This window comes from Prionailurus viverrinus, chromosome D4 (genome assembly GCF_022837055.1).
Source record: "Prionailurus viverrinus isolate Anna chromosome D4, UM_Priviv_1.0, whole genome shotgun sequence".
Classification (NCBI taxonomy): domain Eukaryota; kingdom Metazoa; phylum Chordata; class Mammalia; order Carnivora; family Felidae; genus Prionailurus; species Prionailurus viverrinus.
In genome coordinates this window covers 41,588,600-41,610,724 of record NC_062573.1, presented here as the reverse complement: position 1 = coordinate 41,610,724, position 22,125 = coordinate 41,588,600, and the positions used below count along the sequence as shown (strand labels likewise).

General features: G+C 39.0%; 1 long non-coding RNA gene across 13 annotated transcripts in view; it reads left to right on the top strand.

The window, feature by feature from the left end:
• Positions 1 to 22,125, top strand: part of LOC125150883 (uncharacterized) — a 195,719-nt gene that overhangs the window by 161,774 nt on the left and 11,820 nt on the right. For 9 of the 13 annotated variants that reach the window (XR_007146532.1, XR_007146530.1, XR_007146527.1 and 6 more), the window contains 4 exons: positions 3,586 to 3,678; positions 6,271 to 6,312; positions 9,414 to 9,613; positions 10,266 to 11,069. This is a non-coding gene — a long non-coding RNA (uncharacterized LOC125150883). Of the gene's footprint in view, positions 1 to 3,585; positions 3,679 to 6,270; positions 6,313 to 9,413; positions 9,614 to 10,265; positions 11,070 to 12,483; positions 12,749 to 13,536; positions 14,816 to 22,125 lie in introns of those variants that run through there. The other 4 variants (XR_007146523.1, XR_007146524.1, XR_007146522.1 and 1 more) reach the window with 4 other exon arrangements.

Here is a 22,125-nt window from a genome sequence, read left to right as displayed (position 1 = left end):
TCATGCACATTATACCAGAGATTTTTGCCTGTTTCGCCCCCTCGTGCACACCTCCATATAAAGCAGAGCCGGCACATAGGAGAAGGTCGATAAGTACTCATCAGATCAACAAATAAGGGACTTTTTATGCTACCATATAAGCATCATGATAATTCTGTGGCTGTGTAATGTGTCATTGCATTGATTAATTGGGGCAGTGTATTTTTAACTAAGATTCTGTAACAGCAGTCATGTAAGTGCAAAAATCCTCAGAAACTGGTCAATTATTTTATTTTCTGGTGCTGTTTCTGTCCCATGGTGCCCCAGTCCTTTTCAGTGCTTTTACTGTTTCTTTTTTTCTTTTCTTTTCTTTTTTCTTTTCTTTTCTTTTCTTTTCTTTTCTTTTCTTTTCTTTTCTTTTCTCTTTTCTTTTCTTTTCTCTTTTCTTTTTTCTTTTCCTCTTTCTCTTTCTTTCTTTCTTTCTTTCTTTCTTTCTTTCTTTCCTTTCTTTCAACAAGTCACATCTCAGGAGATGTCTGCATTTCAACTGTGTGCATGGAGCTGGTGCACACCCTGTTCCTGGTTGTGAGAGCTCTGGAGATACTTTCCCTTTCATCTACGAACTGTTCTTCTCAGAGATTAGTCACGACAGCAACGTGATCTTAGGCATCTCTTCTGCTGTGCAGCTGACTGTGAAGCCAAGTAAAAGGGCAAACTATTTATAAATCAAGCGGTTACAGGTGCAGAGAATAGATAAGAGTTTAGCTTTGTCCAGGTTGGGAGACCATTCTTACTGAATTTCCTTGTTTAGGGTATGCGAGGGCAGACTCAAATTTAGAGTCAGGGTTAGGGTTTTTTCCAAAGAGCCTGTACCAGAGCTGAACTTACTCCCACCTAAGCTCCTTGCAAAGTCTGCCAGTGTCAGAGTCTCTATTGTTGGTTGATTTTCTTTTCATTTAACAACTGTTTACTAAGTAGCTGCTATAAGCTAACACCATGATAGGAGGTGATAAATTTGGCAAGGAAAACAACAAATTCAGTAATATATAAGAATACTTTCTCTGGCTTATAAATGTGAAAAGAGCTAGGTGTGCACCCGGAAGAGAGCCGTTCCCTCTCCAGTGGCCAAGTATGGCTCCACAGACCCGCCTTCTACTTGAGACAGCCCTTGCCTTCCCCAGTTATCCCCAAATGGCCTTGCCAAACTCAATCTTTCTCAACATCTTTCTCTTTCTCCATCCTTTTCCCACCCAATTTGGATTTGTAGCTGTTACTTGTTAACAGGCATTATTAATATTTATAATATAATATTACTAATTATCATCTACAATTAAGCCTCATTGATTTCAGGGTGCCTGGCTGACTCAGTTGGTACAGCATCTGACTCTTGATCTCAGGGTCGTTAGATCAAGCCCTGCATTGGGCGGGAAGCCTACTTAAAAAAAAAAAGGTTGTTGATTTCTTCAGGAAGGGGAGGGACAGCTCTGGATCTATCTCCTCCTCACTCCTTGGTGACTGTTTGTCTTAATTTAAGTCATTCCACACACATGCACCTGGGAAACATCGTTCCCAGTTTTGTCCCTGAAATTCTCTCTTTTCTATTTTGTTTAAGTCCCCCCCAATTTTTTGAGGCCCACCTACTTTTTCTTATTGGCTTGTTTATGTGTATATATATATATATATATACACATTGTACTCTTGCCTATCATGGCCTTTCTTGCCTCTCGAATTATAGAAATGTAGAATATGCCAGTCCTGGGTAAATTAGCTTTGTTTGGCCACATGTCCAGCACTTTTATCATAAATAACTTCGGTATTTTTTTTTAACAGTGTGTGTTGAAAATTCCTTTTCCCAATTTACTCTTTTGGGTTCAAGGCTTAGGTGTTATGTCTCTTTTTCCACTGTATACAGAATTGGGCTCCAGAGGCTCCTTTTTAGACTTAAGATGTTAATTCACACAAAAATCATACTAAAGTGCTTATGTTCATAGAATAAATGTTGATTTGCCACAGGTTTAGTCTTTCTTTTTTCTTTCCTTTTTCATTTGCTTTTCCTGATTTCTCACAATCCCATACCCATCCGTTCTTTATTTCTGTGACCAAAAAAAATCCAAAATATGTATGTTCCTGGCACATGGCAGGCACAGTGTGTACACAAACAAATAGGACAAGGAATCTACCATGGAAAATGGGTGAACATATGGTTTGAAATATCAAGAAATAAGAGCTGACTCTTTGCTATTTTTGTCCAATACGTATTTCGTGTTGGGTTCGACTCTTTGAACCATCTATTACTTTGGAAGAAATTTGTTACGGATTTAGATTTTCTGCCTTGGAAGCCATAAGCTCCTGTGACAGACGTGTTGAATTTTGTATAAAGCTCGAGTAAGACACAGTATCTGTACTGAGGCTTACTGCTGTGCATTTGAGAAAATTGGTTTTTCAGTAAAGAAACAACCTCCTGTCACCCTGACCCCAGGCAATGGGTTTTCAGATGTATTTAGGAAATCTGGTAATCCTTGCTGCCTCTTATCTCTGAGAGTGACTGAATTGAGTGGAATGAATATTTATTGAGAGCCCACAAAGAGGAGCCTCCCAGCCTCTGCATTAAGTTTGACACAGAGGTCGGCAGTAACAGGGCAAGGGCAGGGGCGGGCGGGCGTGGGGGGGGGGGGGAAGCCATCAGATGAGGCAGGAGTAAACTCGAGGAGGCAAGAGAATTCAGAAGTCTGTGGGGTCTATTTCAGGGTATAGTGGGAAAGCAAGTTGGTGGACTATTTCTGAAAGGGCTTGGAATACTTGGCTGGGAGTGGCAAGTTACATATGACCAACACAATTAGGCCTTGGCTTTCCACCCAGCAATGAGTCAGTGTCAGGTGAGGCTCTGACGTACTGAGGACCCTGTGCCAGCAAACACGTGCAACGCTGAAGCCCAGTCTCCATCTGATCTTTGGGTCCCGTGTGACCGGGAGGGAGGAGCCTGAACTGTGATGCTCCCTGAAGTCTTCAAGCAGAGTTCTGTTCAGCAGGTTTTTTCCTGGGAGGTGTGAGGAGCTGTGAGGGTCCATACCTGTCCAGGCCCCCATCCTGCATCACAAAACGTTCCTTCTCATGTTTTTATGGTGCTTCAAGAGACAAATGGAGTACAAAGGTCATGCAGATATTTTTTTTTTTTCTCTCTCACTTTTGGAAATGACGTCTATGAGGGTAGGAAGTATGGTTTCTCAGGTCCTTTGACCTCTTGGTTTCAATTCAGGATTGAAATCACTTGCAGAATTTTAAGACAATTCAAAGACAAAGTATAGTCTATTGCTTAGAAAACAAATGATGAGTTTAGGAGAAATTCTTTATTGATTCCACGGTCCCATTTTAAACCTTTTGTTAAGGTGCTAGCAGTTATAGGCATATAGCTCTCGGAGGTCATCAATGGCTGTGCCTGGGTCAGTGATTTTCAAATCAGGGACTAATTGGGTGGGAGTAGGGATAAAGTGGTGTCAACGAGGGCATACTAATTGTGTCAATTTAGACACAATAAATCCTAAAATCCTAAAATAATTTAGGACACCATAAATCCTTTAATTCATGTCTTGCCCATTCTTTTAACAGATACATCTTAACCGTCTATTATGGGTACGAATTATTGTCAAGAGATGGAGAAGTATATAGTCTTGTGTGCCTCTTTGTCACGTGTCAATACTGGTAAGTTTCAAATTCTTTCTTTCTCTGAGATTGAAAGGTTTTCTCCTGTTTCTCTTCTACACATCTCCTTAAAATGAGAGTCTCTGTGTCCTTTGAGTATGTAATAAGCAAAGGAAAGTATATTTCTGACGCTTAACTATTGCAGAACAGTTTTGAGCAAACTACTCAGGTAAAGCACCATAACAAATCATGCATATAAATAGAACAAAGTCTATTTATGAAACATGTCTCACACTTGTTTCCGTGTAGTATGTGTAACAAGGCAGAAGCTGTCCCCGTTTTATAGATGGCGACTCAGAGATCGAGTAGCTTGTCTATAGCTTGTTAAATGGCAAAGCCTAGACTGGAAAGGGGAGTCTGGTGTTTTTCCCATTGCCTTATACTTCCTCCACAAATGTCAAGGGCAACTGGATACCGGCATTCTTTTCAAAGTCCGATCAAAATGACTCTTGAACAATTGTGGCTGTTGTTTGAAATATTAAGTTGTTTTTTGGTATCCTTTCTCGATAAGAGAAGGGAAATATGACACCTAAACGTGGTTAAAGAAGACACATACCTTAATCTGAAAAGACATCTGTACCTATTGCGATGACCTTGTAAATTGCATTAAATAAATTTTTGAGTTGTTTATTTTATTTTTTTTAGGTTTGGGTTGCTTTTATGGATATAGCTTTTTCAAGCCTGCCATTGTGGATGTGTATTTTACTCTAAAATCTGTTTTTAGAAGAACTAGAACTTTTCCATATCGGTGTAGTAGTATTTATTGATTAGTCAGTACACGCCAGGCACTATTACATGTTACATTCTTAGGCTGTCCTAACAACCCTGTGAGAGAAATACTATTATTATTTTAATATTGATATAATAATTTTAAAAGTTTAGTATTATTTAATAATAATACCCTTCTTATTTTAATTATATTTTAATAAACTTTACTATTACTTTAATATTTAAATATTATTTTAACATTTAATAGATGAGAAGATCGGGGCACAGAAAAATTAAGTGACTTGCCCAAGGTTATACAGCTCGCAAGAATGAAAACTGGGGCTTGAATTTGGGCTGACTGGATTCAGAACCCATTTTTACCCACAGCATTTATAGGGCTTTTCCCTGGCATTGCTGTGAGGAGTGAGTGGCTGTTCATAGGGCACTTCGTAGCTTTGGTCTTCAGATTCTTTATTTGTGAAAAGAGATGGCACTAGATAATTTATTTATTGGGCTACTTAGCAGTAGTCCTTATTTAGGGATGTTCCCTATTTAATCCTCACTGTATGGACCTAGAATTCTAACCTTAAATATGGACAGTATTACCATTTTCTTCATTTTACATATGGGGAAATTAGGACTTAGGCCAAGTACCTGCAAAATGTGGCCTAGGTGGCGAAAGAACTGATTCAAACTCAAGATTCTAATCAATATACGTAACTGCCTTTCCCTTTTAAGGACTTGGGTGCCTTAAAATTCCATACCTTGAATCCTGGCTTTTTATTTCAAAGACATAATAATAATATGTTTGTTTCATAAAGCCACGAATTTATAGCTCTTCCAAGAAGTGACCTTAGTCTACAAATGGCTGCCAATGTTTGAGAACCATTGACATAGATAATAGCAGTCTTAACAATGAAACATTGTGCTATTAATATTATATTATTATTTTTTTGAGAAGTCACATGCGTAGCAAACAGGATGTAACCGGACATGTTAGGCAAGCTGTTGCTAACTCAGAAGACTAAAGGGGATTAAATTCTCATTATTACTCACAGTTAGTCCCCAAATATCTGTGTATGTTCAGTTTCTACAGTTTGGCAGGAAGTTTTAGAGAACCAAACAGCATGCCCTTCCGCCCCTGGCATATTCATAAGCTATTTTGGGGTGAGTCATCGGAATTCTGTGGTTTGTATATCCTGAAGGGAGAGAAGAGACCCTGTATGGTTAGCATTTATTTGAAACAGTTAGTTGGGGAAAAAAATTCTTTGATAAAAGGTCAGCATTAGGTAAGCGATGCCTCTGGAAGGATCTCTCCGTTGTTGTAAAGATTCAGCTCATATTTACGTCTCTGGGAATATCACACAAACTTAAATATTCACACTGTGCATATTTGCAGCTAGTGCACACAGCAGCCTGGGTCTGGAGTTTACTTAGGGGTAATTAACGTAGAATTCACAACTTGAATTGTAAACTCAGGCTAAATGACTCTTCTTCTGTCCTTAGAATTCCTGCTCCCTGACATCAAAGTAATGCTCAGAGTTGGATAGTGCTGTAGGTACATGAAAACAGAGAGGCCAAGGCAAACCTCTAAGGTCTGTCTGATATGACCAATATTATAATTGTGGATCATGATTTTTTTTTTAAACCACATGAATTTTGTGAATCGCCTAATTTAATCATGGCATCTAACTGCTGGTGGATTCTGTAAATATTTTTGTGTATCCACCATGCAAAACATTCTTTTAAAAAACTGTGGATTATGATTAAGTCACTTAAAGCAGTAAAAAATAAGTGGGTAAGAGTTAATTTTTCTCTTTGTAGCTACAAAGGAGCCTGAGGGGGAATTACAGTCTTTAAAAAATATTTTTCTTGTCTCATCAGGAGAAGAAACTGATCATTATTGGAAGAAGGAAGAAAATACAGGTTAGTTGGGTACTCATGGTAGGACTCCCAAAAGTCTCATAGGGGCACCTGGCTGGCTCAGTTCGAAGAGCATGAGACTCTTAATCTTGGGTTGTGAGTTCAAGCCCCATGTTGGGCATGAGGTCTGCTGAAAAAAAAAAAATCTCATAAAGACTGTTTAGACCTGAGGAGAGTGTTACTTCCAGAATTGAAGTAAGCCTATGGCCTACAGCGCCAGTAGTCCCTATGACAGGGTTACCAAGGAAAGGAAGCGGTGACATTCGATGCTTGTGTTCAGTTATCCGTGTGATTATGACCACCAGATTGGTGACTGTAGACGTGGTGGACAACTTGGAACAGCCCTCATATTGGGCAAGTTAAAATATTGCCCTGTTTTCTGAAGAATAGGGAGACTACTGTTTGGTCCTTAAAATGGTTTTAGACGGAAACATAAATAGAGGATTACATAGCACTGAAATACATAATGAGTAAAAGCTCTCTTTAGTTTTCTCTCAGTTTTCTGATTATGTCAAGTAGGAAGTTTTAGTTCCACATTAGTAAGATTTAAGTTCTCCTCGGAGCAGGCGACCGCCTCTCTTTCCCTAGGCTTGAATAACTACTTATTCATAACCCTTCTTTGCACGTCTTATTTATTGTAAGTGAAACAGATTTTCACTTATTTATTATTCACTTATTTATTGTAAGTGTAAGCTACGTCTTATTTATTGTAAGTTAAACAGCTTTTCTATTTACATGGAGTAGACATTTTTAAAAAATGTATCCATATAAAAAGTGAGGTGATTGGAAAAAACATTAACTAAAGAATGATGCAAGTGGTTGGCTGAATAGGCAATGGGGGCTCATCGGAAGAGGTACCCAGCACATGAAACTTTTTAACTTCGGTAATTAAGAGGCAGATGGTCTTACAAATGAAAACAGAAACCTTAGTTTGCTTAGGTCCTCACTGCTTGTCCTTCTCAGAGAATAGTCCGCAGACCAGCGATGGTCAGTGAACTTTTGTCCACCTGGAAGGAAAGAAGTCCCGAAACTGCAAGTAATGACTTAGAAACTTTTATAGCTTATCGCCATTGTGTTGGCATTCAATCACACGAAATAATTTTTCTAGTAACTTATTTTTATTGTATAGTGTTTTACTTAAGCCCTAGTCTGGAATTGAGCAGAAAAGAAACATGGTAAGTTTGGGAAGCACTGATGTAGAGTGTGTGTTTAGAACAAAAACATGACTAAGGAAAGTGGCAGTTTGATACTAAACGGTTATGATAAAGGAATATGTGCTGGCTTAAAGTACATGGTCTGCATGGAATCTAGAAGAATGAGAGTAAAGAGGCTAAGTCCATACGTAAGGAGCGGGACTGTCTCAATCCTTTCATATCCCCAGGATCCAGCACCGTGTCTGGCACGTAGTAAGCACTCTATACATATTTTGGGACGGATGAATGAATGAATGAGTAAATGAGGTGTTTGGCAGGTGGATCTAATGCCATTACCAGAGAGTATGCTCTATTACAGTGCAGGAGGGGTCCATTATGCTTTTCCAGGCATCTCAAAACACTATTCAGCTCTCTTTGTTCTGATTATATAAAAAGCAAGTCACCTTCTAAGTATTAATTAGCTTATCAATGTACCCTGACTCTAAGAAGCCTTAATGTAAAATATTTTTTAATTTCAGGACATATACCACAACAGGAAGGGTAGGTTGGGTTATGTTCAGTATACCCCCAAGGTCTCAGGGGCTTAGCCCAACAATTATTTCTTTCTTTCTCACACACATGCCCAACAAAGGTTGACACAGGGCCTTCCTTGCTCCTTGTAGTCCTTTCTGTGCATCCATAATAACCATAGCAGGCAAATAACATCCTGCTTCTTCGAGCTTCAGCCTGGAAATGACACATTTCACTTCTATTTATATTTTCTTGGCTAAACTAAAGAGCATGTCTAATATCAATGGTGGTGGGAGGGAAGATAATCCTACCATGTATCAGGAAAGTGAAAAGCAGGAAACATTTTGTGGAGAGTGTTGCCATATGCACTCAGCTATTGTGAATGATATCCAGAAGGGTTATTCCCTCTTTGGTTGATCTTCCGTGACTGCACCATCAGCACTGAGTTTCTGCCCTTTCAGATCTCTGGACTGAATCTTGAATGTGGTGACCCCGAGAATGCAGGGCTGTTTGTAACCTTTTGCTTCGGCCATCAGCTCACCTACTTTAGTTACTCTGTTCTGTTTTTTCTGTAATATTAATAGTGACCTCTGCCAGAGAATACCAACTCCTTGGGTTCAAATTCTTTCTCCACTGACCAAGCTTTTCTGTTGAATATGTCTTTCCATAAGAAGGCAGGCGATTGGCCTTAGACCTTAGTCAGGGAGTATTCTTCCAGTGAAATTTTAAAATGACTGTAAATATCAACATAAATATTCTTCTGTGGGATTGTTAGGCTGCGTCAGCTTCCAGGAGGCTGATCAATCCCAAGAAAATCAAGCGTATCAAGTTTCTAGATCTACAAACAAGAATGATGGTAGGTGCTAGGTCCCTAGTGATCTGCAGATTCTTTCTTTCTCTTTCTTTTCTTTTCTCTTTTCTTTTCTTTTCTTTTCTTTTCTTTTCTTTTCTTTTCTCTTTTCCTTTCTTTTCTTTCTTCTTTCTTTTTTTCTTTCTTTTTTCCCCTTTCCTTTCCTTCCCTTCTCTTCAACTCCCTTCCCTTCCTTCCCTTCTCTCCCTTCCCTTCCTTTCCCCTTCCCTTCTTCCCTCCCTTCCTCCCTTCCTTCCTTCCTTCCATCTGTTTACCTAGCTATCTACTCTATCTGTGTCTAGATTGGGCTAGAAAGGATATTTCTCAGATGCATGAAAACTTTTACTGTCTAAGGGAATAGAAAACATCTTCTTCCCTTAAAATATATTTACATAATTTACTTGCAAATTTACCAGGAAAGAAAGGATCTGCTTTTAAAAAATGGCCTTTTTGCAGCTATTGCTAGCATTATTTGGACTTCTGAATTAGTGGAACCTGAGTCAGGAATGGTGAAATTGGACAGCATGCTTGAAAAGCCCATGTTTTTCAGAATTGTCAATAAAAATATCAATATCTGCCTCTGTCTACAGACGGATGACAGAGGGAGGTAGAGGTCTGAGACTTCTAAATGTGATCAGAAGAAACAGTCAAATATTACTGAGCTGCTTTCTCCAAAGCTGTTTTGACCAGACCTTCCCCTCAGCTGCCTGTACTGAATGCATGAATAGAATCGCTTCCAGATCTTTACAACATTGTGCTGGTGAATACAGACTAATTACCCAGTTGAATGGTAAGGAAGGAGGGATCTTTTATTACTCCTCAGTCAGCTGTTGCACATCTAGACATGTAGCTAATAATTTATTAGCCTCTAATTTTGGAGACTGGCTCTAGATGATAAGCCTCATAAAAAGCTAACAAGGAGATGCTCTTGATAAGGTGGTAAATCATTAAATAGAGAAATGACCAGTTGATTTATGATTTACTGGAATACTTTAGACTGTGAAAGATAAACCTCCATTTCTGTTTTGCAAGTGATAACCCTGCTATCCTTAAAAAAATTAAACTTGGATTACAGAATGCAAAAAAAAAAAAAAAAAGGCACATTTCCAGCCAATTTCAGACATCTTCAGCTAGAACAAATGCTCATTACTCGGTCCTATTTCCTCTCCTGAGCACATAGGTAGTTGGTTCAGAAATATTTATGCCAGTGTTTCCTTGGGAACTGATAAAAATGGTAGAATTTATGAAGATAAGTACACAGGGACAATGTGGAGATTTAACTGAAGGTAACATTTTCATGCCGTTTCACTCACTATGATATATGATTCACCTTCTGAAACAATAGCATTTTTATGTGTGTAGTTGTATCCAGGTGAAAATAGATTGTTCCTAATGTTTTCCTTTATTTTATAATTAATATTTTTTTTTCTTTTTAAAAACAGATTTCATGAAAATAGTTGCTTCAACCTGTTATGGTCATTACAAAAATTACACGCATTGTACAATGGAATATTATTCGGCCCTTACAGAGAAAGAAATCCTGCCATTTGTGACAAATGGGTAAATCTGGAGAACATTATGCTAAATGCGGAAACATAAATACTGTATGATCTCACTTATATGTAGAATCTAAAATAGTTGAACTCATAGAAACACTGAGCAGAACGGTGATTGCCACGTAATTGGGGGCAAAGGGGATAGAGGAAATGGGAGACAATTTGGTTAAATGTTACAAAGTTCCAGGTATGCAAGAAGAATAAGTTCTGGAGATCTAAGGTACAGCACAGTGACTATAGTTAACAATACTTCATTGTGTACTTTTATACCTATAATTTGCTAGGAGGATAGATGATAAGTGTTCATCACAAATTAAAAAGAAGGTACCAAATTAATTTGTTTAATTTAAACAAATTAAAAGTAATATGTTAGTTACTTGATTGTGGTGATCATTTCACAATGTATATGTATATTAAAACATCAAGTTGTGCACCTTACATATATACAATTTTGACTTGTCAATTATGTCTCAGTAAAACTGAAGAGGAAAAAATAATCTAACTAATCTTCCTGCAAGCTGACTTTTTAAAGAACTCAGCTAGGGACATCTCGCAATATAACAACATCTAGGGGGCTTTTTTAAATAAACATTTTTTAAATTTAAATTTTAGGTAGCCATCATACAGTGCAATATTGGTTTCAGAAGTAGAATTCAGTGATTCATCACCTACATACAACACCCAGTGCTCATCACAACAAGTGTCTCCTTAATACCTTAATACCCTCCTTAATACCCATCACCCATCTAGCCCATCTCCCACCCACCTCCCTCTATCAACCCTTAGTTTGTTTTCTATTGTTAAGAGTCTCTTGTGGTTTATTTCCCTCTCTCCTCTTCTCCCTCCACATTTCCATATGTTCATCTGTTTTGTTTCTTAAATTCTGCATATGAGTGAAATCATGTGGTATTTGTCTTTCTCTGTTCGACTTATCTTATTTAGCATAATACCTTCTAGCGCCATCTACCTTGTTGCAAATGGCAAGATTTTATTCTTTTTGATGACTGAGTAATATTCCTATACACACACACACACACACACACACACACCCCACATCTTCTTTATCTATTCATCAGTCAATATACATTTGGGCTCTCTTTATAGTTTGGCTATTGTTGATAATGCTGCTATGAACATAGGGGTGCACATACCCCTTCAAATCTGTATTTTTGTATCTTTTGGGTAAATACCTAATAGTGTAATTGCTGGATCATAGGGTAGTTCTATTTTTAGTTTTTTGAGGAATCTCCATACTGTTCTCTAGAGGGGCTACACCAACGTGCATTCCCACCAACAGTGCAAGAGGGTTCCTCTTTTTCCACATCCTTGCCAACCCTTTTTGTTTCTTGTGTTGTTAATTTTAGCCATTTTGACAGCTGTGAGAGGACAATTTTTTAAAATTACCTCAGAAAAATGCAGGCAGCAACAAGAATGTAATAAACAGTTACATGCAATATTTTTTAACTTTTATGACTCAAATCCATTCAGATATTTATTTGACAATTACTGATGAGGTCCCTGCTAAATTCTAGAATGTAAAGTTATTAAACACACATAGCTTTTGTCTTTATCAGAGTTGAGTCTAGTATTAACTTTATTCTAGTTTTCATTATGATTTTTCTTAATCTTTTGATTGTTTAATAAATTATGTTTATGACTTTTCCCAAATCTATTTTCTTGTAATATTTGTTTTTACTTATTCCAAATATAATTGCATTGAACAAATAGAATATGGTTTGAAGTATACTGACTGAAATTTACTGTAAATCTTTTTATGGTAGGATATGTGGTCAGCTTTCATCAAAGTTCCACGTATGTTTGAAAAGAATATGTTCTCTGATCATAATGTGTGCGGGGTTTAATTTGTCCCCGTTACAAAAATTATTAGTTGTGTTTGTTCAAATATTCTTTATTCCCATGATTATAATAGTTTGCTTTATCTATTAATTGTGTAGAAGGTGTGTTAAAATTCCCCCCAATTATGGTGCATTTGTCAACTTCCCCTTGCAACTTCGTTAATTTTTTGGCTTTGTATGTTAGGAGGCCATGTTAATAGCTACATACGGGTTTGTAATTTTTATATCATTCTGACTAATTGAACTAGTCAAACTCTAGGTGACTGCAGCATTGGCTGACAGCAAGACTGAAACCTCCTGTGAGACCCTGAACTCCTGTTAGATGCTGAACTACTCAGGTGAGCAGCTCTCAGATTCCTGACACCAAAACTGAAACTTCCCTCTGAAACCATGAGAAACAACTGTTTGTTGTTTTTGCTATTTTATTTTTTAAAGTTTATTTATTTATTTTGAGAAAGAGACAGCTTGAGTTGGGAGGCAGAGAGGGAGAGAGAGAGAGAATCCCAACCAGGTTCTGTGCTGCGAACGCAGAGCCCAATGTGGGGCTTGAACTCACAAAACTGTGAGATCGTGACCTGAGCTGAAACCAAGAGTTGGTTGGTTAACCAACTGAGCCACCCAGGCACCCCTGTTTGTTGTTTTTAAGCAGCTGAATTTTAGGGTAATTTGTTACATGGTTATTGATAACTAACACAATCCAATTTTCTCTATTTTCTCTTTCTGGAACTCTAATTGGACAACTGTTAGCCTTTTTTTCATTCTATCTTCCACATCTCTTAACATATATTTTCCAACTTTCTGTCTCTCTGTGAAGTATTAAGCATAATTTACTGAAATCCAGCTTCTAGTTTACCAGTTTTCTTTGGCTTATTCTCATCTGCTATTTAAATAATCTAGTGAGTTTTTAATTGTGGCAATTAGATTTTCACTCTTGGAAGTTATGTTTATTTCCTTTTTCTCACATATTTTTGCTCCTTTTTGCAAACATCTTGTTCCTCATATTTAGCCAATCATAATTGTTTCAGAATACTGAGGATACTTGGATGAAGATGCCCAAAGTTCCAGAAAAGATCTCGTGTTTCATTTTGACAAGATCCTGGAGTGTTACCAACCTAGAGGCACATTTAATTAAATATATTTGCTTTCATGTTCCAGAGCTGCCCAGAGGTACAAATTAAACCTCCCACCCTGGATTTCCTGATGGGAAACATAGAATTTCAAAATTCATCAGGGAGATATTTTCTTCACTGAGCAAAGGACTGACACAGGCAGGTTATAAGTGACATTTGCTCACCTTCTAGTGCATGCTGATGAAGCACCACGAGGGCTGTTTCCACCGCCTCTGTATCTTCAAGAAGACTGGGTCAATCCTGTTCATCAGGGCAATTCCTGGAGCTGGTTTCTGTAGGTACTCTAGAAGAAATTCCCACTAGGTTTGCTCTTTCTTTCTTTCTTTCTTTCTTTTCTTTCTTTCTTTCTTTCTTTCTTTCTTTCTTTCTTTCTTTTTCTTTCTTTCTTTCTTTCTTTCTTTCTTTCTTTCTTTCTTTCTTTCTTTCTTCTTTTTTATAGGGCATGCAAGGAATAGCTCTGACTCTTATCAAGAATGACCAAGGACTCTGGCTGAACTGCCTGAGCACATGAAATCCACCATTCTTAAAACATATGCAGATAGTGGCTCATCACAATTATGTATTTCATTTCACATATATCATTGGAGCATAAGTTCAAAAAGTACTACTATTGGTATCAGTTTTATTTTCAAGACCTACAGGCTTCAAGCACTTTAGAGAGTAGTCTGTTGGCTGAAAGAAAATGTCTCTTTATAAAGTGGCTTTTGTTTAATGATTCTTAAGCTTTATAAGGCAGACCCAGAGGTACTTACCAAGACCTTAGTGTAGTAAACTAGTGCTTCTTAAACTATTTATGGTGAAGGATATTTTTCTTAACCAATTCTTTTTTGCATTCCTCCATTTTAAGTTTATGACTTCATTTTCTTCTCTCTCTTGGTTTGTAACTTAAAGGGGACAGAGTTTATCAGGTATTGACTTAATTTATTGTTTCTCTTGTTTTTCCCCTTCCCAAGTATAGGCATCAAGAGCAATAAATCTCCTCTACGTACTACATTGGCAGCATCCCTGTAGACTCTTGTAATTTTTTTCTGTTGCATCTTAAATGTCTCCCCAACCAAAAGTTTATTTAAGAAGAATTTACTCTCCTAAATGCAATAAGAAAAAGAGCTGAAAAAGAGGTACAACTAGAGGAAGGAAATGGCATACGATAAAATGATCAGTTGTTGATATTATGATATTACACCCAAGATAATCAAATGAAAATTAGTCAACACTTAGTTAAAGTGAAGAGATGTAAAATAAATATTACCAAAATGATTCCTTTCGTCCTTTATACTAAGAATTAGAAAACAAAACAGTAGGCAGACCCCATACACGATAACAACTATAAAAATAAATCATCCTAAAATTAGTTTACCAATAAATATGCAGAAAGTATATGAAAACTACAAAATTTACTACGAGTTATAAAAAGACAATGGGGCACCTGGGTGGCTTAGTTGGTTAAGCTTCCTACTTCAGCTCGGGTCATGATCTCACAGCTTGTGAGTTTGAGCCCCACGTTGGGCTCTGTGCTGACAGCTCAGAGCCTGGAGCTTGCTTTGGATTCTGTGTGGAGACACAGACACTCTTTCTGCCCCTTCCCTGCTTGTGCTCTGTTTCTCTCTCTCAAAAATAAATAAACATAAAAAAAATAAAAATAAAAAGACAAGAAAATAAGTAGACATATCATGCTCATGCGTGAAAAGACTCAATGTTGTAAAGATGTGTATCTTTCCTGTTAGTTTATATGCTTAGTGTAATGTCAGTCAGAATCTCAATGGAACAGTTTGGAAAATATGCTCAAACGATTCTGAAACTCATCTGGGGAAATAAATGTCAATAATTTGTCCTACTTCTCTTCCTGGTGGGGGTGGAGGTCTGGGCTGGGTGAGGAGTGGAGATGGGAGGAAGGTGAGGTGGTGGTCTAGGTGTAGAGGACCAGCCATCACCGGGGTTGTCTTGAGGCCCACTTGAAAAATGGACAAGGGCAACTCCTGGACAAGATTTTGGGCACTTCCCACTGAGAAATGAGTGCATTTTGGTCATTCAACAAATATTCCTTGAACATCAGGCGTGATTCTAGGAACCAGGGATGGAGCAGTGGGCAAAACAAAGTCCCGCCCTTGGGAAAACTTAGGTTTTATTTGGACAAGGGTGACAGTCGACTTGGGTTTCGCTGGATGATTCTTCAGCCTTATGAGGGAGACCTGGAAACACCTACCAAGATCCTAATGGACTAAATTAAAGATTCTTGAACTGTTTGTCTTGAAGAACCGGTTGTTTTTATTTCCAATCCATGGCAGACATACTTTTGGACATATAGAATCTTTTGCTTGGATGATATGGGACTACTAAAGGTTTCTACACACTCTCAATTTTTGTCTTTATCTCACCCAGAGGCCCTTGGGCAACACTGAGTAGCACTGAAATAAAAGACCTCAGAAAATGTCTTGTGGATAGGCTTTCCTAAAGACAAGCCAGTTTCTAATGCAACTTGGCTATGGCAGTCCATTTTCCTTCATTCCATTGGCATTTCCCAGTTGTTCCCCTTCATTCACACAAGAGTACTCAGATTTATAAAAGTTACAGTCCCTCTACCCTTCAAACCTGGTCACCATGGCAGGGGCATGAAAGATGCCAAAGGTGGAAAGTCAGCCTGGGAAACGAATGGGAGTCCAGGCTCTGAACTGGATGGTCTCGGGTTCAAATTTTGGACATTTGCCTGCTAGCTCTGCACCCATGGATATTTTGAATGAGTTACGGAGTCTACTGGGAGAGAATATGGATAATCTTCTAAATAAGAGAAAGGCAAAAACAGGGGATGGTCAAAACATATGTTTCTCTCCTTTGTATAATGAGAAATATTAGGTGTTTTCATTTCTGAAGGTCTGAAAATTAATAAATGGTCTAATTTCCCATCTTAAATTCTAATTCAGTTTTTCCTAATACCCAGGTCCCTCAGGCTCTCAGGCATGCTCAGGGCCTCAGGCAAATTACGTCAGAGGAAATTGCTGTTCACTTCAAGGAAAGTTTCAGATCTTTCTGAGAAACAGCTTTCCTGTTAAGGACATAATAATGATATATGGTGGTGATACCATTGCAATGTATAAATGTATCAAATTAACACACTGTGCACCTTAAACTAACATATGTCAATTATACCTCAATTAAAAAATTATATACACGTTTTAGGGTTGTTGAGAGTATTAGATTAATCAATGTTTGTAGAGCCCCTAACCCAGAGCCAGGAGTATTTGAAGCACTTGATAAACATTAGCTGTTATCTTAGAAACAAGAGTTGAAAAAGTAGTAACTGGTTTGCATGTATGATTTACTTTTACATCTAGAGTTTCTAAATTCAGGATTCCCCTATACACTTCCCAAAAAGTATTTCCTTAATTCCTTTTCCCTTCTGATTCTCATACAAAAAGAAAAGGCGAACCGGTATAGGATTGTTTCTTTGGGGTTTAGTCAACATTTAAGTTTTGAATTAGCCTCTGTGGACCCCACTTTCTCTTTCCCTTATGGCTTGCACTTAGAATTTAGTTACAGGTCCTCTTAGGCTTTAAGGAGATAAAGAAGACATGTCCCTGAAAGGCAACCTGGGGCCACTGAGGTGCTTGACAGGAGGAATGCTTTGAGGAGCCAGAGAGCCAGCTTCTGTAAGCAAACAGGGTGCCCTTTCATAGGCGTCTCAGCTCTTTCTGGACCCAAATAAGGTCATTTCAGTTTTCCTCTCCAGGCAGAAGCAATTCCAGTCCATCACTTCGTTTGGAAATTGTTTTGGACTCTCAGATACAACTATGTCTGAAATCAAGATTAAGGCTTATGAATCTTTGGCAAATAAGATGGAGGCGAGTGCTGAAAATTCCCCGACCTACCTTGAAAGGTTAACCTGGGGAGAGATTGTTTCCTGGGTTAGGTTGATCTTTCCAGGTGTTTTGCGGAAGCCTAGGGAGCCAGTCGGCGAGTGTGAGTCATCTGGCTGCGGTTAGATTAGAAATTCCTACGACATGATATAGGAGTCCAGCAGTTGAGGCAGGGAAAGTGAAGGGAAGCGGACCTCTAGGCTTTTGTCACTATCCCCATCCCTTGGTGGCCCATTTTCCTGCTTAAGTTTTGGGCAGGTGCAGATAGAGGCACCTGTTTTCTAAATCTTTTCTTTCTCCTTTCCTTTTCTGGTCTCTTTCCCCCCACCCTCCCCTCCCTTTCCTGACTCTTTAAAGCCAGGGCAAGGACTTATTTCTGTTGAATGTGTCAAAGATCATAATCAGAAGATTGATTCTGTGTGTGCATAAAAATGGTTAAAAGAGGGAGAAAATGGAAGAGGAGAGACAAAAGAGGGGAGATGGGGAAAAAGACTGGAAAGGAGAAGGGGCCTGCGGGAAGGTGAGGAGGAAAGGGGACGCCGAGCCCGGAGAGCCCAAGGTGAGAAGTCTGTGTTTGTAGCTTTGCCAACTTGGGACACACTTTGCCAAATCATGCTTTTCTGTTTGCCCATGCCATAACTAAAGAAAACAAGGCACTTGCACCTGCTGTTTCAGGAAAAGGCAATGGCTGCAATTCACCTCATTTAAATTTTAAGATGTTTAAATGTTAGAAACGTGCCAGAGCACCGTTCTCTATGTTTACATTTGCTCAGTAGGAAATTGCCAGGGCTCAGGGGTGCCCAGGGGTTCTGTCCCGTGCAGCGCCCTGCAGAGAGCCAGGCAGTTTGGGCGAGAACACTGTTTGCCCATTCCAGGCCTCCGTGGCCTGTCTTCCCTAGGCAGGGTGATACAGACCCTAATTGAAAATGAAAAGGAGCAGCTTAAATGCCGCTTTCTTGACAGAACTCCCTTTCATTTACAGAGGTCGTTTGTTCCCGTTGAACTACTCAGTACTACCCTATCCCTAAGAGCCCAGGAGTCAAAGAACCTGGACACATAAGTCAAGTTAGTTCTCAAAAGTGAATATAACACTGTAGGTTAACTCCACTGGAATTAAAAAAAAAAACAAAAAAACAAAAAAACCCAAAGGGCCCAAGTACTTTGTCTCTCATTATTTTTACTCGGGGGACACCTAGCGGCGGTTTACTGGCTGGGTTCTTCAAAGGCAAATTGAAAGAAACCAGGAAGGATGTAGTGCTGGTGGGGAGGGACCCAGTTGTCTCAAAGCTGGCACTCTGGCAGCCAGGAGTTGCCTTCAGCCTCAAGACAGATCTGCCATGGCCCTGGGTGACTGACGGGCCCTTGCCGGAGTCTGCAGCCAAGTTCCCTCTCCCAACTTCCACGCTTGCCAACTGACATTCCCCTGGATCTAATTGTCTCACAAGTGGTCCTTAATGAGTTCATTGTTTATTTGACGCCAATGACCTCTTTTTAAGGCTACACAATGGCCGCAATCTGGTCAGTTCATCAACTAATAAACAGTTGTTGATGGTCTGCTGAGTTTAGGCAGGCATTTCGAGGGGGTTACAAAGACGAGATAAAGATCTGCATGAAAGGGTTTTTTTCTCCCCCTCTTAACCTCTGGTGGCAAAGTGTGCCTTCCCAGCTGTGTCTTTAGAGCCAAAGACCTAATCTCTCTGACTTGTCTTTCCCTCATTTGTAAAATGGAGGTGAGTGTGCTTAGTTCCTAAGGTGGTTGTGAAGATTATGTAAAAGGTCGAAGCAGCTCACATAGTCCCTAGTATCTGGTTGATACTAAATAATTGTTAAGCCTCTCCCCTCTCTCTTTACCTAATCCCAGTTGATCCCTAGAAGTTAAACACGTCTCCCTGTGAGGGTTCTCACTTGAAATTCACATCAGGCTCGCCCCAGATTTGTCTTATAAGTCTGTTCTGTGCAATCAAGGTAAATCAACATGGAGTTAGATCTGTAGAGCCAGTTTTCCCATTAGGATACTAGCATCAAACCCGGATGTTTTAATAGTAAATTCCCAGGCAGTTGTGGTTCGGGATCCAGTCTTTGCCAGGAAGGCTAATGATACCTTTTTTTTTTTTTTTTTTTTTTTTTTTTTGCATACGGCTTAAGTTTAGACTAGATGGTTTCCATGACCTTCACTGCATTTACTATAAACTTCAAACATTTTAATATGACCTTCTGGGAGCCACGTAGCTAGTCTCTACCCACTTCTCCAGCTTCATCTTGCACCACTCTTGGCCCCCGCTTATCGTGTTCCTACTCATTAATTTTTAAAACTCTTCCGTGAACCAACGGAGCTCTTTTTAAATTTTCCTTGTGAAATTAGAGCACGTGTGTTCTTCCTTTTGGACCCCTTGTTCTCCTACTTTTCATCTGGCTAACTCCCTCCTACTCACTCTTAGGGTTCCACACAATCTGGCTTTCCCAGAGAGTTCTTTCCTGACCCTAATTTCCATTTGCTCTTTTCCCTTATTCTCTCTCCTTATACTACTTCTCAACGCCTACCATAATTTCTAGCTATGTGTTTGTGTTTGTATTTGTTTATTGTCTATGTCCCCTAGAAATGTATGCTCGGTGGAAAGAAGAATATGCCTGTTTTGGTGGTTTGTTTGCTTCCTGTACCTAGCAAGGTGTCTGGTTCATGCAGGGTGCTCATTATTGAATGACCAAAACCAGTCCTGCTAATAAAAAAAGGTCCTGGATCATTTCCACACACTAACACACCCAACGTTTCCCTTGACCAAGCTTTTGTTTTGTTCAGCAGCCTTCTGGGGAATCCCCTTTGCCTCAGAGATTATTTCTGGCTGCTGAGAGTTTCAAATGAACAAAAATTGGCCCCCAAGAAGAATCTTTATCTTTCTATCATTCAGAAAATAATTTTTCCCTCCTGAAAACAGGCATCTCAATTGATGTTTCTTATACATCATTTGTGCAGACTTACATTAGTTCAAATTCCAGTGGGACAAATTTATATCACAAGAGAGCTTTGTGTAATGAAAACATCTTTCATTCCCTCAGTTTGTGGGTTGAGAACTAATCCCAAAATACAAGTCTGTTCTTTAGTCAGTAGCTAACACACAAATCCATAGTCCTTGCCCTGCATGTGACTAAGCCTTACCTACTAGTGAACTATTATGGGAGGTATTAAGGTATTTCTATAGTTGATATTCACCTTAAGACTTTCTCACATTATAGTTAAAATATGAATCATTTTGTCTTGCTTTGTCTTCCCAGAAAGCAGAGCTTGAAACAAAGACTTGTGTGTAAGTCATTTATTTAGGAAGTAATTCCAAGAGTGAGAAAGGAGAGTGAGACAGGGAAGGTGGGAAATCCCATATGAGGGTGTGTTATTGAAATTGTTACTATGATCAGTGGGGGCCTAGATTCCCCTGAGGCCTCTTGAAAACCTTGGAAGTTCAGATTAGGCAACCTCCAGGTCCAGTAGACCTTTTCAAGGCTTTTATCAGAATTTGTCTTCCAGGTTATCTGGCTATTTCATTCAACTCTCATTTCTGTGCTGTTTCTACTTTCTGGATTGCCTCTACCCTTTTTTTAAACTGGGTTAATTCCTGGCTACTATATCTTGTAAACTATTTTATTTTATTTTTATCTTGTTATCTATTTCCTTTCCTTTCCTTTCCGTTCCTTTTCATTATATCATATTATATTATATTATATTATATTATATTATATTATATTATAGAGAGTGTGAGTTGGGGCAGAGGGAGGGAGAGAGAGAGAGAGAGAGAGAGAGAGAGAGAGAGAGAATCCCAAGCAGCCTCCACACTCAGCACAGAGCTCCATCCCACGACCCTGGGATCCTGACCTGAGCTGCAATCAAGAGTCTCTTGCTCAACTGACTGAACCACCCATGTGCCCTGATATCTTGTAAACTTCTAATTTCCACTTGTCCCTTAAGATTTAGCTTAGCGGTTCTCCAGATGACCTCTCTCCCTTCCCGCCCCCATCTTCATTGCACTCCCAGATCTCCTTGTGCATGACTATTTTAACATTTACTACACTGTACTGTCAATGTAAGTTATTTCCCTCTCCCCCAACCATATTTCTCAAAGGAACATAGCCTGTTTTTCATTAGCATTCATTGCCTTAACACAATACATGTTCAATAAAATGAATGTGTTTTATTTTTTCAACTGGACAGCAAACTCCTCAAGGTTAGATAGTAAGTCTTACTCGGCCCTGTACTTTAGCATAATGTCTTTCATAGTACATGCTTTAAAAATATTTGTGTCATGCTGAGGGAAAACCCCTAAAATCTCCTTTGGTCTCTGTAAGAAAATGGGGCTATAAAAATATCTCTGACTCAAGTTGTTGAGCACCTACAGATCGCATTTCTATTTCAGAAACTCTGACTATGAAAACATCAATGACTCAAGTTGCTCGGTGTCTGCAGACAGCATTTCTTTTGTAAATTTTAAACCCAAATAGTGACTCAGGCTGTTTCAATAGAAGTGAGAAATGAGAAACCATGTAGATAATGCACTAGATGAGTCAAATTAAATTTAGAATAAGAAACCAATATTAAAAAAAAACACTTTAATGTTTATTTTTGAGAGAGACAGAGAGAGACTGAGTGTGAGCAGGGGAGAGGCAGAGAGAGAAGAAGACACAGAATCTGAAGCAGGCTCCAAGCTCTGAGCTGTCAGCACAGAGCCTGATATGGGGCTCAAACCCGCGAACCACGAGATCATGACCTGAGCTGAAGTTGGAGGATTAACTGACTGAGCCACCCAGGTGCCCCAAGAAACCAATTTTGAAATCCTGCTTAGTCATTGCTTGCCTGAGATTTTTTTCTTACAGCATGCAGGGTGCCCACAAAACAAATGATGTGGGTTTGGTGAACCTAAGACAG